General features: G+C 41.6%; 1 long non-coding RNA gene across 1 annotated transcript in view; it reads left to right on the top strand.

The window, feature by feature from the left end:
- Positions 1 to 339: 339 nt before the first annotated feature.
- Positions 340 to 15,024, top strand: part of LOC111752776 (uncharacterized) — a 59,474-nt gene continuing 44,789 nt past the window's right edge. The window contains exons 1-2 of the long non-coding RNA XR_010319768.1: positions 340 to 528; positions 2,660 to 2,761. This is a non-coding gene — a long non-coding RNA (uncharacterized LOC111752776). The remainder of the gene's footprint in view (positions 529 to 2,659; positions 2,762 to 15,024) is intronic.

The following is a 15,024-nucleotide window of genomic DNA, read 5'->3' as shown; positions in this document are numbered from 1 at the left end:
AGACACGAGGCACCCTCCGGGCCATGGAAGGTGCCCTGCGGGGAGTGAAGAGACGCCGGAAGAGTGAGGGCAGAGCGCGCGGGCGCCCACATCCTTGGCCACCGGGTGAGTGCGGGCGCCTGCCGAGGGCTCCGGGGGCCCCGGAAAAGGGGAGCGAATTAGGAGCTCGGGGTCGGGGCGAATTCCCCCCAATCCTCCTGCCAAGATCAGGGATCTGCGGCCCCAAACGCCGGGCCCGCAGCCCCCGGTTGGGCCCCAGCGGGGATGGGCGGGCAGGGGGCGGAGCGCAGCGCAGCGCGGAGCGGTGGGAAAGGGGCGGGGAGGACAGCTCCGGCTCGGGCCGCCAGAAGGACGGTGGCAGAACCTGTGGGCTAGGTGGGGGGCTCGCCAGCTAAGAAGAAGGAGAGCGAAGACCACTGCTCCGGAAAAGCGAGGAGGCGCATGAAATCCAGGATCGGGCGGCAGCACTCCTCCTCTTGCAGCGGGAGACCGCGCTTCGGGAGAGCGCACCAGCAGCCCTGCGCGCAGGTGGGCACCCCGGAGCTCGGCGCTCTGCCCCCTCCCGGGTCCGCTGCGACCGGACGCCCTCTCTTCCAGGCCACTCCTCTCGGGGACTAGGGCTGGCCAGGGTCGGGGGCGGGAGAAAGGTGCACGGCCCAGTGGTGTGCGCGCTTATGTGTGCCAGCGCTATGTTTAGGACGGGAAGAGGTGCAGAAAGCTGCCTTCCTCGGGAGTCATTCCTTGGGGTCTCACTGTCCTCCCCACCCCCTTCTGAGGAGCTGAGGATCTTTGGAAGTCCGCGACCCCTTCCCCCCGCCTGCAGTCTCGGTGGTGAGTGCAGGTCTCCCCCTCTTCACAATCCAGCAACCTTAAGGACGCCCTCTGCTCCCGGCCCGCAGGACTGTAAGGGCCCTGCGAGGAGGGAGGGGTGATAGGACCGGCCCGGGCATGTGCGGGGAAGTCAGGAGTTGCTTGAGTATTGTCTGCCCGGGTCCCGGCCGGTGGCTGCGCCCGCGCGCTCCCTCGCGTTCTGCTGGGCCAGAGTGGGGGATATGGGTTTGGAGAACTTAACTCTAAGGGCTGACTCTGCACATGCATTTGGCGCCTCGTGCACGCTTGGACGAGAGTTTAATGGAGGTTTAATGGAGGCGCGTGGGAGGAGAATTGGTCACTGGCGAGCCGCCAAGGACCCTCTTGGGATGGCATGGCGCGTGTTCGGGGTTGGGAGGGTAAGGACCCTTGAGTGTGTGAATGTGTGTTCTAGGGAGGAGGAGGAGAGTGTCTCAAGGAGACTTGATTTTCTTGTATTTGCTGCAATCCCTTAAACCCAACCATGCTTTCGGAGCGTTAAAGTAAATTACGGGCGAGGCGAGGATTCCGGGTTTGCGGTATAGCGGGCTTAGCTGGCGTGCTTGCTCGTGGCTTTTGGTGCTGCCTCGCCTAGGGAGTGGGACTGGGTACTGGTGGTGCTTGTTTTCGGCTTAAGGTGCTGAAGCTGGGCACTTGTCCCGGGGAGACCATGTGGGACTTGGAGGAGGTAAAGAGCTGTGCGGCACCGTATGTTAGTCTCAGTTAACTCCAGAATCTCTGTCTACCTGCCTCTCTGTCTCTGTCTCTCTCTCACACACACCATCTTCTAGGAGAGCTTTTTTTGGGAGCATCGCTGCTTGGGCTGATAGTTGTTGATTGTGGATTTTTTAGTCATCTGCTTGTTCCATACCTGACTTAAAAAGGACTTAAAAAAGAAAACCAAACCCGTTGCCTTCGCGTCCGTTCCGAGTCATAGCAACCCTATAGGACAGAGCCCCCACAGGATTTCCAAGAGCGGCTGGGGGATTCAGCCAAGCTCTTAACCACTACACCACCAAGAACCAAAAAACCCGCTGCGGTAGAGTCGATTCCGACTCATTGGCGACCCTACAGGACAGAGTAGAACTGCCCCATAGAGTTTCCAAGGAGGGCTTGTTGGATTTGAACCACCAGCCTTTTTGGTTAGCAGCCCTAGCTCTAAACCACTAGGCCACGAGGGCTCCTAAAAAGGACTTAAAAAAAAAAAAAAAAGGACTTAACCTGTATTTAAATCCGTGGGGTGTCAGAAAGACCTTTCAGCACTCATTCACATTCAAATCAAGGGTGGGCATTATGATGAAAATACGCGAACAAACTGCTCTTTAGATTGGACAAAGCTCTAGTTCCTGTTAGTATTATTATTTTAAATAGACATTTTACAACCCTGTGACAAAGTAACCTTTGCCTAGATCTCTCCCTCTCTTCTGTGTGGTAATTTACAAAATTTTACCTTACTCAATTAGCGAGGTCAGGTTGTCTTTTAATTTTTTTAAATGCTGTGTATTGAAATGGCTGTAAATTGGCATGCAGATGGATTCTGTGACTCCATCTCTTTCTCTCGTAAACTGATCAGAGTGGTATACAGTTGATGATCTGTGTCATCTTATGTATACTCCAATTTCTAATTGAATAATTTATCAAACCATTGGGGGAGAGGAAGTCCTTAGAAATTTTCCATGCAGAAGAGAAAGAACACTTTTGTCTCTTGGAGCAAATATTTTGCTACTTTTTTCCAAATCATCTCTATGCGATTTCTAGAAAGACTGGATTGTTGAGGAATGCATGGTTTATTTCTCTTTTATGTCTACAGGTGGCAGTGTAAAAGCCAAAACAGGAGCTTCCAGAAGTGGCTTCTGAAATACAAGAGTGAATGTACATGAGTAAGCAAGCAAAGGAATCTGAAAAACCACCGGTATGTAGAATAATTAATCCACCTACCCTGCTTTATAATCATTGCATTCCAGTAGTACTAACCCATTAGCTGTTATGCTCAATATTTTGACATTTGTAAAGGCTTTTATGAAGTGAAATGTATTTTGAAGTACTCTCAGCAGAGAAAACAAGTCTAATCTATTTCAGACAATGTAGGTAAATAAAAATACTGCATGTCATTGTATTATATTATTTTTTACTGTTCTAAAAGAGAAGTATGTTTTTCCATTGTGACTGGCTTTGCATTTAAACAGTTGTTGCTGGATACTTGCCTTTAAAAACACTTTGCCCTAAAGTGTTTAAAACTACCAATTGTTCTGAATAATTTCATTTGAGACACTGTTAACAAAAAGTCACCCAGGTAACCCAACATAGGTGTCTGTTTTTACTAAAACCGCATCTCGCCATTGACTTGGCATCACAGTGATCCAAATACAGATGCTTTAGGAGGTTTCTTTTAAACCAGTGCTTCTGTTTTTAACCTTGTCATTTTCTTCCTACTACCTTGCTCTTTTTCCAAGCTAAGCATATGAGGTATCGTCCCAATTTGCTCACTAAAATAGTTGACTGAAATGAGGACAGGTTTTATAAGTGTTAAAAGACAATCACATTTGTGAAGTTATTAATTGTAACAATTCAAAATAATTTGCCATTATCATTAAAATGTAATGATTTGCTTTTTAAGACCTTTTTTAGCACGTTATTATGAATGGTAGAAGAAGGGGAGAATCCACCTTTGTGTATTTTTATTTTCTTTCAGGAGAATGATAGGCTATAGCTTTTGGTCCTTTTACCAGGAAGGTAAAGTTACTGTATGGGCTGTTTAAGGACAGGGCATCAAATGATTACTAAAGGGACTAAAGCTTTCTCTTTTCAGGGGGGTATATCTTCATCACAATGCCAGACTAGTGATACCTTGTGAATTTTGACATTTTCCATTTACAGCTGAGGAGGGATTAATTTCGCTAACTGCTGAGGCTGTAAAATAAAGTCAGATGCTGTTCTTAAAGCTTAAAAAGATCAAACTGCACAGGAAAAGCTGCTCAGTGTCATTAGTCATTAACCAAAAAAGCAAACCCATTGCAGTCCAGTCAGTTCCGACTCAAAGCAACCCTATAGGACAGAGTAGAACTGACCCGTATGGTTTCCAAGGAGCAGCTGGTGGATTCAAACTGTCAGCCTTTTTTGGTTAGCAGCTGAGCTATTAACTAGTGCGCCACCAGGGCTGTCATTAGTCATTAGGGAAATTCAAATCAAAACCATAATGAGATACCACTTCACACTCAGTGGAATGACTATTATCATAAAAAATGGAAAATAACAAGTGTTGGTAAGGATGTGGAGAATTTGGAACCCTTACACATTGCTGGTGGGAATATAAAATGGTGCAGGCACTGTGGAAAACAATTCATTAGTTCCTCAAAAAGTTAGTATAGAATTACCATATGACCCAGCAATTGCACACCTAGGTGTATACCCCAAAGACTTGAAAGTAGGGACTGAAACAGATTGTTGCATACCAGTGTTCACTGCAGCATTATTCACAGTAGCCAAAAGGTGGAAAGAACATAAGTGTCTATCAACAGATGATGTATATACATACAACAAAATGTATTACATATAGTGGAATATTGTTCAACCATAAGGAGAAATAAAGTTCTGATACATGCTACAATATGGATGAGCCTTGAGAACTTTATGCTGAATGAAATAAGTCAGACACAAAAGAACAAATATCGTATGATTCCACTTACATGAAATATCTAGAATAGGTGAAAACATAAAGACCAAAGTTTATTAGTGATACCAGGGACTGGCGGTAGGGAGGAATGGGGGAATTATTGCCTAAGGGATACTGAGTTTCTGTTTGGGGTGATGTAAAACTTTTGGAAATGGGTGGAGTAATGATGGCACAACATTTTTAAGTAGATAATTCAATAACATGTAATTTTATTGAATTATCTACTTAAAATGGTTAAAGTGGCAAATGTTTTGTTATACATTGCCATGGATTGAATTATGTCCCCCAAATATTTTACTACAATAAAATTTAAAAAAAAAGATCAAACTTACTAGTAGAAAGCAAATTGGGAGCTCTGACTCAGAAAGTATAACTAAAACTAAAGACTGAACAGTTTTACTGTGAAGACCTCGTGGATTTGGAGTGGCTTCAGGAAAGCTCTGGGACATTTAGGAATATGTAAGTTTGTATTTCTGCATGGGGCTTAGATTCATTATCTGAGTCAGGAAATTGGGAAGCAACTAATTACCTCCCAACACATCTAAGAGGAAATAGGAGTCTCATCTTCTAAGTTAAAAAAAAAAAAGAACAAGAAGGTTGGAATTTTATTCCTTTTTTAAATTATAGCATACTCATTGTAGAGACATCTAGGTACTTTAGAGATTTTTTTTGAGGAATAATATACATACAGTAAAGTGTGTAAAATGCATTAACCTAAAGTGTTTTGCTCAGTGAATTTTTGTATGTCTATACACCATGTGACCACTACCCAGGTCAAGATAACAAAATATTTCCAGCATCCCAGAAGATTTCCTCTTGCCTCTTCTATTCAATATTTACCCTACCTCCAAACCGCCAAGGTAACCACATTGTGGTTTTTAACTCCATCCACTAGTTTTGTCTGCTCTTAAACTGCATGTATGTAGTATCATATAGTAGGAACGCTTGTATCTTCTTTTCCTGCAATGTAATGTCTATGAGATTCATCCATGATGTTGTGTGTATCAGCAGGTATTTCTAATCTATTGCTCAGTAGTATTCCATTGTATTTATGTGCCACAATATGTTTATCCATTCCCCTTTTGGATCTTTGGGTTATTTTCAGTTTTTGGCTAATATGAATAAAGTGACTGTACATTCTTGTGTATGTCTTTTGGTATACATGTCTTGAACATATACCTAGGAGGAGAATTACTGGGTCATAGAGTATGCATATATTTAGCTTTAGTATTAGTAGATAATTGCCAAACAATTTGCCAAAGTGGTTGCACCAATTTAAATTCCACCAGTAGTGTACAAGAAAGGAGCCCTGGTGACGCAGTAGTTAAACATTCAGCTGCTAACCAAAAGGCAAGCAGTTCAAACTCACCAGTGCATCAGCGGGAGAAAAGACCTGGTGATTGATCCCATAAAGATTACAGCCTAGGAAACCTATAGGGCAGTTCTACTCTGTCCTATCGGTTCACTGTGAGTTGAAGTCAACTTGACACAAAACAACAGTGTACAAGAGTTCCAGTTGCTCTATATTTTAACTAACACTGGGTTTTGTCCATCTTTAATTTTAGCTACTTTGATGGGGATATGGTGGTATCACCTGGATTTACAAAAAAAAAAAAAAATTTTTTTTTAATGATATTGAGTGCCGTTTCTTTTGCTTAATGGCATTTGGATATCCTTTTGTGAAGTACCTTCTGTTCAAGTCTTTTGCCTTTAGTTGGGTTGTATATATATTACACGTATTTTTTTCTAGTCTGTGTCTTACCTTTCTACTGTCTTAATGTTATCTTTTGATGAATTAAAAAAATTGTTGTGTTAAAATACATTTATAACAAAAAAGCCAGTAAAATGTATAAAATGCATTAATCTAAAGTGTTCTGCTTGATGAATTTTACGTGTTATACACCATGTGACCACCACCCATAAGCATATTTCAAATAAGTATCCTAAGAATTAAAGTTTGTTACAATAGGTGGCAGAGAAGGGATTTGAAAAAATGTGCTTTTACTTAAGATATGTAGATATAAGTGCAGTTACTCAAATGGCCCCTGTTGCTGTCTTCTCCCAGAATTCCGGGCCCCTCCAGAGTTGGAAGCTCCCCAGGGAAAAGCCTGATGACTTGGCTATAGGAAAGGATGTTATAAAATGGATGGGCAGCCACACTTCCTCGATTCTTAATCCAGGCTTGTTGAATGATTCTTCACCTCCCTTCTTCTGTCCTTGAGGAGGGTTGCTTCTGTTTGCAAGGAGGGTTTCTTCTGTTTGCCGTTGCCTTCCCCCCGCCGCTTTGCCCCTCAAATATCGATGTCCCTCAGGATTCTGCCATTCATTAGCTTTTTCTCTTCTCCATCTACATCTTGCCCCTGAATGCTCTGTGCTTACTTTCATGTCTTCAGCTGTCCCCTGTATTCTAATGACTCCCCAGGTCTTTATCTCCGGCTTCTACCACCTGTCCCTCAAGGTCCAGATATGTATCCTTAAATGCCTCCTGGACATCTCTCTACATGTCCCACAGATGCCTTCATAAAAACGTGTTGTTCCTCTCCAATCTGCTCTTCTGTATTCTTTCCTTAATTCATATATTTGCCATTAATCCAGGATCCCAAATCACAAATCTTGGCACTGTCCTTGATTCTCCCACACAACTGTTATCACCCTCGAGACTGTTGAGACTTTCTCCTGTCTCCCAAACATCTCTCTTCCCCATACTTGCTACCTCTTGGTTCTGGTTTAGTGGTTAAGAGCTCAGGCTGCTAATCAAGAGGTCGGCAGTTCGATTCCACCAGCTGCTCCTTGGAAACCCTATGGGGCAGTTCTGCTCTGTCTTGTAGGGTCGTTAGGAGTCAGAATCCACCTGATAACAATGGGTTGTTTGGGTTTGGTTTTAGTTTTTAGGATTGTAGCGGGAGAAAGATGTGGTGATCTGCTTCCATAAAGATTACAGCCTTAGAAACCCTGTGGGGCAGTTCTGCCCTGTCCTATAGGGTCAACATAAGTCGGAATCGACTTGACAGCAGTAGGTTAGGATTGTAGTAATAACCTTTTAATTCATTTTCCTGATCTTACTCTGGGCTCTGATCCATTTTCCAGCTTTCTTTTCCTAAAACACAAATTTGATCGTGTCATTTTCCACTTAAAAATGATTTGTTGCTCCGCACAGCTTACAAGAAGTAGTCAAATCCCTAAATGTGATTTATAGCATGTGACCCTTCATTATTTGCCCTCAGCCCACTTTTTTGTTCCATCATCTTCCATTTCCTCTCTGTACTCCCATCTGTCCTTAATTATATTCCTTTCCTAGAACATTCTTTGAGTACTTTCCTGCATCTGTGCATTTACACATGCCATTTCTCTTGTCCATCCCTATCCACCTGGTGAAATACCATTTTTTTCTTTAAAAACCAGCTCAACTGGCCTCTTCTTGTTAACCATTATACCCCCAGTGAACTTTGTAGGTTTCTAGGTTAACTAATGGGTGTACTACTTGAAATATAAACCAAACCAAAAACCACACCCATTGCCATTGAGTTGATTCCGACTCAGAGCGATCCTATAGGATAGAGTAGAAGTGCCCTATAGGGTTTCCAGGGAGCGGCTGGTGAATTTGAACTGCTGGCCTTTTGGTTAGCAGAAGGGTCAGCAGCCAAACTCTTAACCACTGTGCCATCAGGGCTCCACTTGAAATATAGAAGGTATTTGTTAAATTTTTAGTGAATGAGTGGGTTCATAAAGCATCCTTTTCTTATCAGTTATCTTTTACTGCCTAACAGAACACCACAATATCATTTTAGTGATTTAAAACCACACCCATTTACTTAGCTGATACTGTGGGTTAGCAGTTAGGCAGGATGCAGCTGGGCAGTTCTTCTGAGCGAGGCTAGGCTAACTCACTTGTCTATGATCTGCTGGTGGTTTGGGTGCTGGCTCTTTAGGATGGCCCCAGTTGGGATGTTTCTCTCTCCTCCACATGGTGTCTAATTGTTAACTACACTAACCTTGTTGGTTGGGTTCCAAGAAAGTGTGATGACATGCAAGGCCTCTTAAGGTGAAGGCTCACACAACTGGCAAAGGTTACTCCCTCTGAGTTGTGTTAGCCAAAGGAAGTCACCAAGCCAGCCCTGATTCATGAGATGGGGAAATTGAATCTCTCTCTTGATGGGAGGAGCTGCAGTCATATTACAAGGAGCATGGATAGAGAGAGGAGAATCATTGTGGCCATTTTTGCCCTTGCTTAGGAGTAGGAATATGAGGTTAGACCAAGCTGGGTCCAGATCACCAGCAGGGAGGGTAGTTCTGACCATAACGCATGTGTCTGGTTGCTTGTAGTCTAAGATGAGTCCAAGATGGCCCCCTGGTTCCTAGCATATTCCTTACCCACCACCCCCCTTCATATTTAAGACATCCACAATCTCCTTTAGCCTTGATGGTTTGGGCTGGTCTAATGGATGTCATTGGTGTTGAGGGATGGAAGAGAAGCTCTTCAGTATTGTAAAAAGGAGAAACTTCTCTCTTTCCTGTCATCGTTCTGGAACCTGCTGTGGATACCCTTGGGCATTGGGGAACCTTTTTATGGAGCACCCTTGCGTATTTGCCATTAACTTGCCTCTAGCATTTAATTTAAAAGGAGTTTTCTGGGAAAGGAGAGTGTCAGGAAAGGAAAAGAGATTTGATTGATTGGAGCTCTTCACCTGTGTTCTTCGCCATGTCTGAAAATTTAACATATCCTCCTACTGAGAAACAGTAGTAAAAAAAAATTTTTTTTAATGTTTGTGTGCTTTTCCACCTATTGCAAATTATTCAGAGAGTGAAAACATGAATTTAAATGTTTCTGATTTACCGCCCATTAAGGAATCCTTTTGAAGGGCTAGAGTACATTATGAGGAAGTACAGTTATAAGGTACATTTAGGAGCTTAATGGAAATATGCTAAAAACATTACATGAAGTGACTCTAATTTTCCAGGGATAGTAACCATGTATATGTCTGAGTTTTTCCAGAATATATATTTTTAATTTTTACTATTTTTTTATGGTGCTTTAGGTGAAAGTTTACAGCTCAAGTTAATTTCTCATTCAAAAATTTATACACATACTGTTTTGTGACAGTAGTCGCAATCCCCACAATGTGACAACACACTCCCCCCTTCCACCCCAGGTTCCCTGTGTCCATTTGACCAGTTCCTGTCCCTTCCTGCCTACTCATCTTGCTTTTGGACAGAAGCTGCCATTTTTTTTTATATCTATCTGACTGAACTAAGAATCACACATTCCTCATGTGTATTATATTTTGTTTTATAGTCCTGTCTTTGTCTGAAGAGTAGTCTTCGGGAATGGTTCTGGGGGTTCTTCCAGTCACTGTCAGACGGTTAAGTCTGGTCTTTTTACGTGAATTTGAGTTCTCTTCTACATTTTTCTCCTGCTCTGTCCTGGGCCTGTTCCCAGTCAGGGTGGCCATTGGTGGTAGCTGGGTACCATCTAGTTCTTCTAGTTTCAGGTTGGTGGAGTCTCTGATTCATATGGTCCTTTAGTCCTTTGGGCTAGTATTTTCCTTGTGTCTTTGATTTTCTTCATTCTCCTTTGCTTCGAGTGGGATGGGACCAATTGATATATCTTAGATGGCCACTCACAAGCTTTTGAGACCCCAGACGCCACTCACGGAAGTGGGGTGCAGAACATTTTTTTAATAAACTATGTTATGCCAGTTGACCTAGATGTTCCCTGAAACTGTGGTCCCCAGGCCCCAGCTACTCTGTCCCTTGAAGTGTTTGGATGTGTTCAGGAAACTTCTTTGCTTTTGCTTTGATCCAGTTGTTCTGACTTCCCCTGTATTGTATGTTGTCCCTTCCTTTGCCAAAGTTGATCCTTGTCTACTATCTAATTAATGACTTCCCCTCCACCTCCCTCCCCACCCTTGTAACCATCAAAGAATGAGTTTTTCTGTATTTAAACCTTTTTTTGAGTTCTTCTAGTAGTGGTGTCATGCAATATTTGTCCGTTTGTGACTGACTTATTTCATTCAGCATAATGTCCTCCAGATTCATCCATGTTGTGAGATGTTTTACGGATTCATCATTTTTCTTTATCGTTGCATAGTATTCCATTGTGTGTATGTACCATAATTTATCCATTCGTCTGTTCATGGGCATTTATGTTGTTTTCATCTTTTTGCTATTGTGAATAGTACTGCAATGAACATGGGTGTGCGTATGTCTATTTGTGAGATGGTTCTTATTTCTTTTGGGTATATTCCTAGGAGTGGGATTGCTGGATCATATGGTATTTCTATGTCTTGCTTTTTAAGGAAGCACCGTATCATTTTCCAAAGTGGTTGTACCATTTTACATTCCCACCAGCAGCCCATAAAAGTTTCAATCTCTCTAACATTTGTTATTTCTTGTTTTTGGATTAGTGCCAGCCTTGTTGGGCTAAGATGGTATCTCCTGGTGGTATAGTGGTTAAGAGCTATGGCTGCTAACCAAAAAGGTCGGCAGTTTGAATCAAACCAGGTTTGGTGTTTTTTTTTTTTTTGGAACGGCTAATGATCCTGAACATTTCCTCATGTGTCTACTAGTCACCCGAATGTCTTCTTTGGTGAAGTGTCTGTTCATATCCTTTGTCAATTTTTAAATTAGATTATTTGTCTTTTTGTTGTTGAGGTGTTGCTGTGTCTTGTAGATCTTAGAGATTAGACCCTTGTCAGATACGTTGTATCCAGAATTTTTTTCCCAGTCTGTAGGTTCTTTTTTTACTCTTTTTGTAAAGTCTTTTGATGAGTGTATTTGATTTTTAGGAGCTTCCAGTTATCTAGTTCTTCCTCTGGTGTTTGTACATAGTTATGGTTTGTATACTATTTATGCCATGTATTAGGGCCCCTAGCATTGTCCCTATTTTTTTTCCATGATCTATATCATTTATATCGTTTTAGATTTTATATTTAGGTCTTTGATCCATTTTGAGTTAGTTTTTGTGTATCTTGTTTCATTTTTTTTTACAGATGGGAGATCTAGTTACGCCAGCACCATTTGTTAAAGAGACTGTTTTTTCCGCATTTAACAGACTTTGAGCCTTTGTTAAATATCAGCTGCTCATAGGTGGATGAATTTATGTCTGGGTTCTCAATTCTGTTCTATTGGCCTATGTGTTTGTTTTACCAGTACCAGGCTGTTTTGACTACAGTGGCGGTATAATAGGTTCTAAAATTAGGTAGTTTGAGGCCTCCCACTTTCTTCTTCTTCAGTAATGCTTCACTTATCTGGGGCCTCTCCCCTTTCTATATAAAGTTGGTGATTAGTTTTTCCATCTCGTTAAAGAATGTTGCTGGAATTTGGATCGGTATTGCATTATATCTATAAATCGCTTTGGAAAGTATTGATATTTTCTCCATTTTGTTAAAAAAATGCCATTTGAATTTGGATTGGGATTGCATTGTTTCTGTAGATACCTTTGGGTAGAACTGACATTTTCACAATATTGGGTTTTCCTATCCATGAGCATAGTATGTTTTTCCACTTATGTAGATCTCTTAGTTTCTTGTAGTAGTGTTTTGGAGTTTTCTTTGTACAGGTCTTTTACGTCTGTGGTTAGATTTATTTCTCTGTACCTTCTTGGGGACTATTGTAAATGGTATCGATTTGGTGATTTCCTGTTGGACGTTCTCTTTGTTGGTGTAGAGGAATCCAACTGATTTTTGTGTGTTTATCTTGTATCCTGATACTTTGCTGAAATCTTCTATGAGTCCCGGTAGTTTTCTTGTGGATTCTTTGGGGTTTTCAGTGTATAAAATTGTGTCATCTGTGAATAGGGATACTTTTACTTCTTCCTTGCCAATTTGGATGCCCTTTATTTCTTTTTCTTGCCCTAGCACTCTGGCTAGGATCTTGAGCACAATGTTGAATAAAGGGCAGTGATAAAAGGGCTCCCGTTTTTAAGGGAAATGCTTTCAGTCTCTCTCCATTTAGAATGATGTTGGTTGTTGGCTTTGTATAAATGCCCTTTATTATGTTGAGGAATTTTCCTTCTATTCCTATTTTGCTGAGAGTTTTTATCATGAATGTGTGTTGGACTTTGTCAAATGCCTTTTCTGCCTTAATTGATAAGATCATGTGGTTCTTTTATTTATGCGATGGATTATGCTGATTGATTTTCTAATGTTCAACCATCCCTGCATACCTGTCATGAATCCCACTTGGTCATGATGAACTGTTTTTTTGATATACTGTTTTATTCTATTGGCTAGACTTTTTTTTTGAGGATTTTTGTGCCTATGTTAATGAGAGATATTGGTCTGTAATATTCTTATTGTGTGGTGTCTTTGCCTGGTTTTGATATCAGGCTTATGCTGGCTTTATAGAATGAGTTCGGGAGTATTCCATTCTTTTCTATGCTCTGAAATACCTTTAGTAGTACTGGTGTTAACTCTTCTCTGAAAGTTTGGTAGAATTTTCCAGTGAAGCCGTCAGGGCCAGGGCTTTTTTTTGGTTGGAAGTTTTTTGTTTTTTTTTTTTAATTACCTCTTCTTTTGTTGTGGGTTTGTTTAGTTTTTCTACCTTGGTTTGTGTTAGTTTGGAAACCCTGGTGGCATAGTAGTTAAGTTCTACGGCTGCTAACCAAAGGTTATGGTAGAGAAATGGCTAATGAATACAAAGTTGTATTTTTAGAGTAAGCCTCAGGTGCCACACTGAGTAGTGTTAATGGGCACATTGTCTAGTTTTAAATGGAGATTTAAAAACATACATATTTAGATGGACCAGAAGGCAATCAGTCATTCTGTCTTTTGAATACTGATCCTCTCATTGGAAAATATTTAAAATGATTTGTATGTTTTCTAGATACTATGTTTTGTTTCTGATTAATTATGTTAGCAATGTTATCTTGTGGCGTTATTGGTATATTCAGTATCTGAATGGAGGCTCGGGCACAGAGGTCAGGATCCACTGCTGCAGAAGCTGCGCTGCCTATCCAGTAGGCCAGTTGCACGGGCAGGAGAGTCTTGGGCTGAGTTTTGATAAAGAAAACAGAACCTGGCGAGTATTTAACCAGGAAAATACAACGATGGAGTCTTAATGAATTTCATAACGAGGAAAGGATATGGCTGTTTTAGTTAATCCCAAAGCCTCGGATTGGTGCAGGAGAAAGAACAGATGATTATTTCTCTTTAAAACAGCTGTAGGGAGTAAAAATCCATGTGCACTGAGGGAACACATGGTGCCATGGTGATGAGGAATCCATGGCATGTATCAGCTATTGGTTTCCTTTTACCTTCAAGGACAGCAATGTGGGATCTTTTCCTTTAGTCACCATTCCTGGACCTATAAAAAATAGCAAGCTCTCTAATACTTGCATTGTGTATGATGATATTATACATGCTATGGAGAAAGGCCACAAGACTCACAGAACTAACCTGACTGCTGGAGCTGAAGTGACAGTCCCTGGTCATACCTTTCCCTATCTCTTTGACACATGTGTTTGCTCTGTCTGTGAGCAACAGGTATAGTCATAGAGTGAGTGTTGTTGGCGGGGGGAGGGGTGCTCTTCCCAGAGATGATAGCAGCTTTTCGTGATTACATGGTCAGAGTGAATGAGTGCTGCAGCTGCTAATCAAATGGTCAGCAGTTTAAATCTACCAGCCACTCCTTGGAAGCCTTGTGGGACAATTCTACTCTGTCTTGTAGGGTCGTTATGAGTCAGAATAAACTCAATGGCAATGGGCTCAGGTATGTTATTTTGTATCACTATCAGTGAAAATATATATATATATATATTTTTGATTGAAACTTCTTTTTTTAATTAATTTTTATTGTGCTTTAAGTGAAAGTTTACAAACCAAGTCAGTCTCTCATACAAAAACTAATACACACCTTGCTGTACACTCCTAATTGCTCTCCCGTTAATGAGACAGCACACTCCTTCCCTCCACTCTCTCTCCTCATGTCTATTTGGCCAGCTCCTGGCCCCCTCTCCTCTTGTCTCCCCTTCAGACAGGAGATGCCAACATAGTCTCATGCGTCTACTTGATCCAACAAGCTCGTTCTTTACCAGTATCATTTTCCATCCCATATTCCAGCTGAATCCCTGCCTGAAGAGTTGGCTTTGGGAATGGTTCCTGACTTGGGCTAACAGAAGGTCTGGGGACCATGACCTCCGGGGTCCTTCTAGTCTCAGAGTGAAAATATATATTCATAAAAATAAAAATATTTCACCAAGACCTGACCTTGGTTTGGATTTTAACCTTGAACAGGTCTGGTGCTGGCATCAGAAAGCTGGACTAGAAGTCAGGAGCCTACTGTCTTGGTCGCCAGTCTGCTGTGGTGACTGGCACGTCATTTTTATTGCTTTGGGCTTAAATATTCTGATCTTTTTTAATGCGAGGGTTGGACTGTTGATCTCTGAACCCTGTCTTAATACTGTGCCCCCTCCTCCCAATTTCAGTAAACCTTACCATAAAACTATTCTTGGGATCAAAAAATTTGATTGTATAAAATGTGGAGTTGCATTATTATGAGGTTAA

The sequence above is a fragment of the Loxodonta africana genome, chromosome X (assembly GCF_030014295.1).
Source record: "Loxodonta africana isolate mLoxAfr1 chromosome X, mLoxAfr1.hap2, whole genome shotgun sequence".
In the NCBI taxonomy this organism is placed as follows: domain Eukaryota; kingdom Metazoa; phylum Chordata; class Mammalia; order Proboscidea; family Elephantidae; genus Loxodonta; species Loxodonta africana.
The sequence above is the reverse complement of the archived record's forward strand: the minus strand, read 5'-3'. Positions and strand labels throughout refer to the sequence as shown.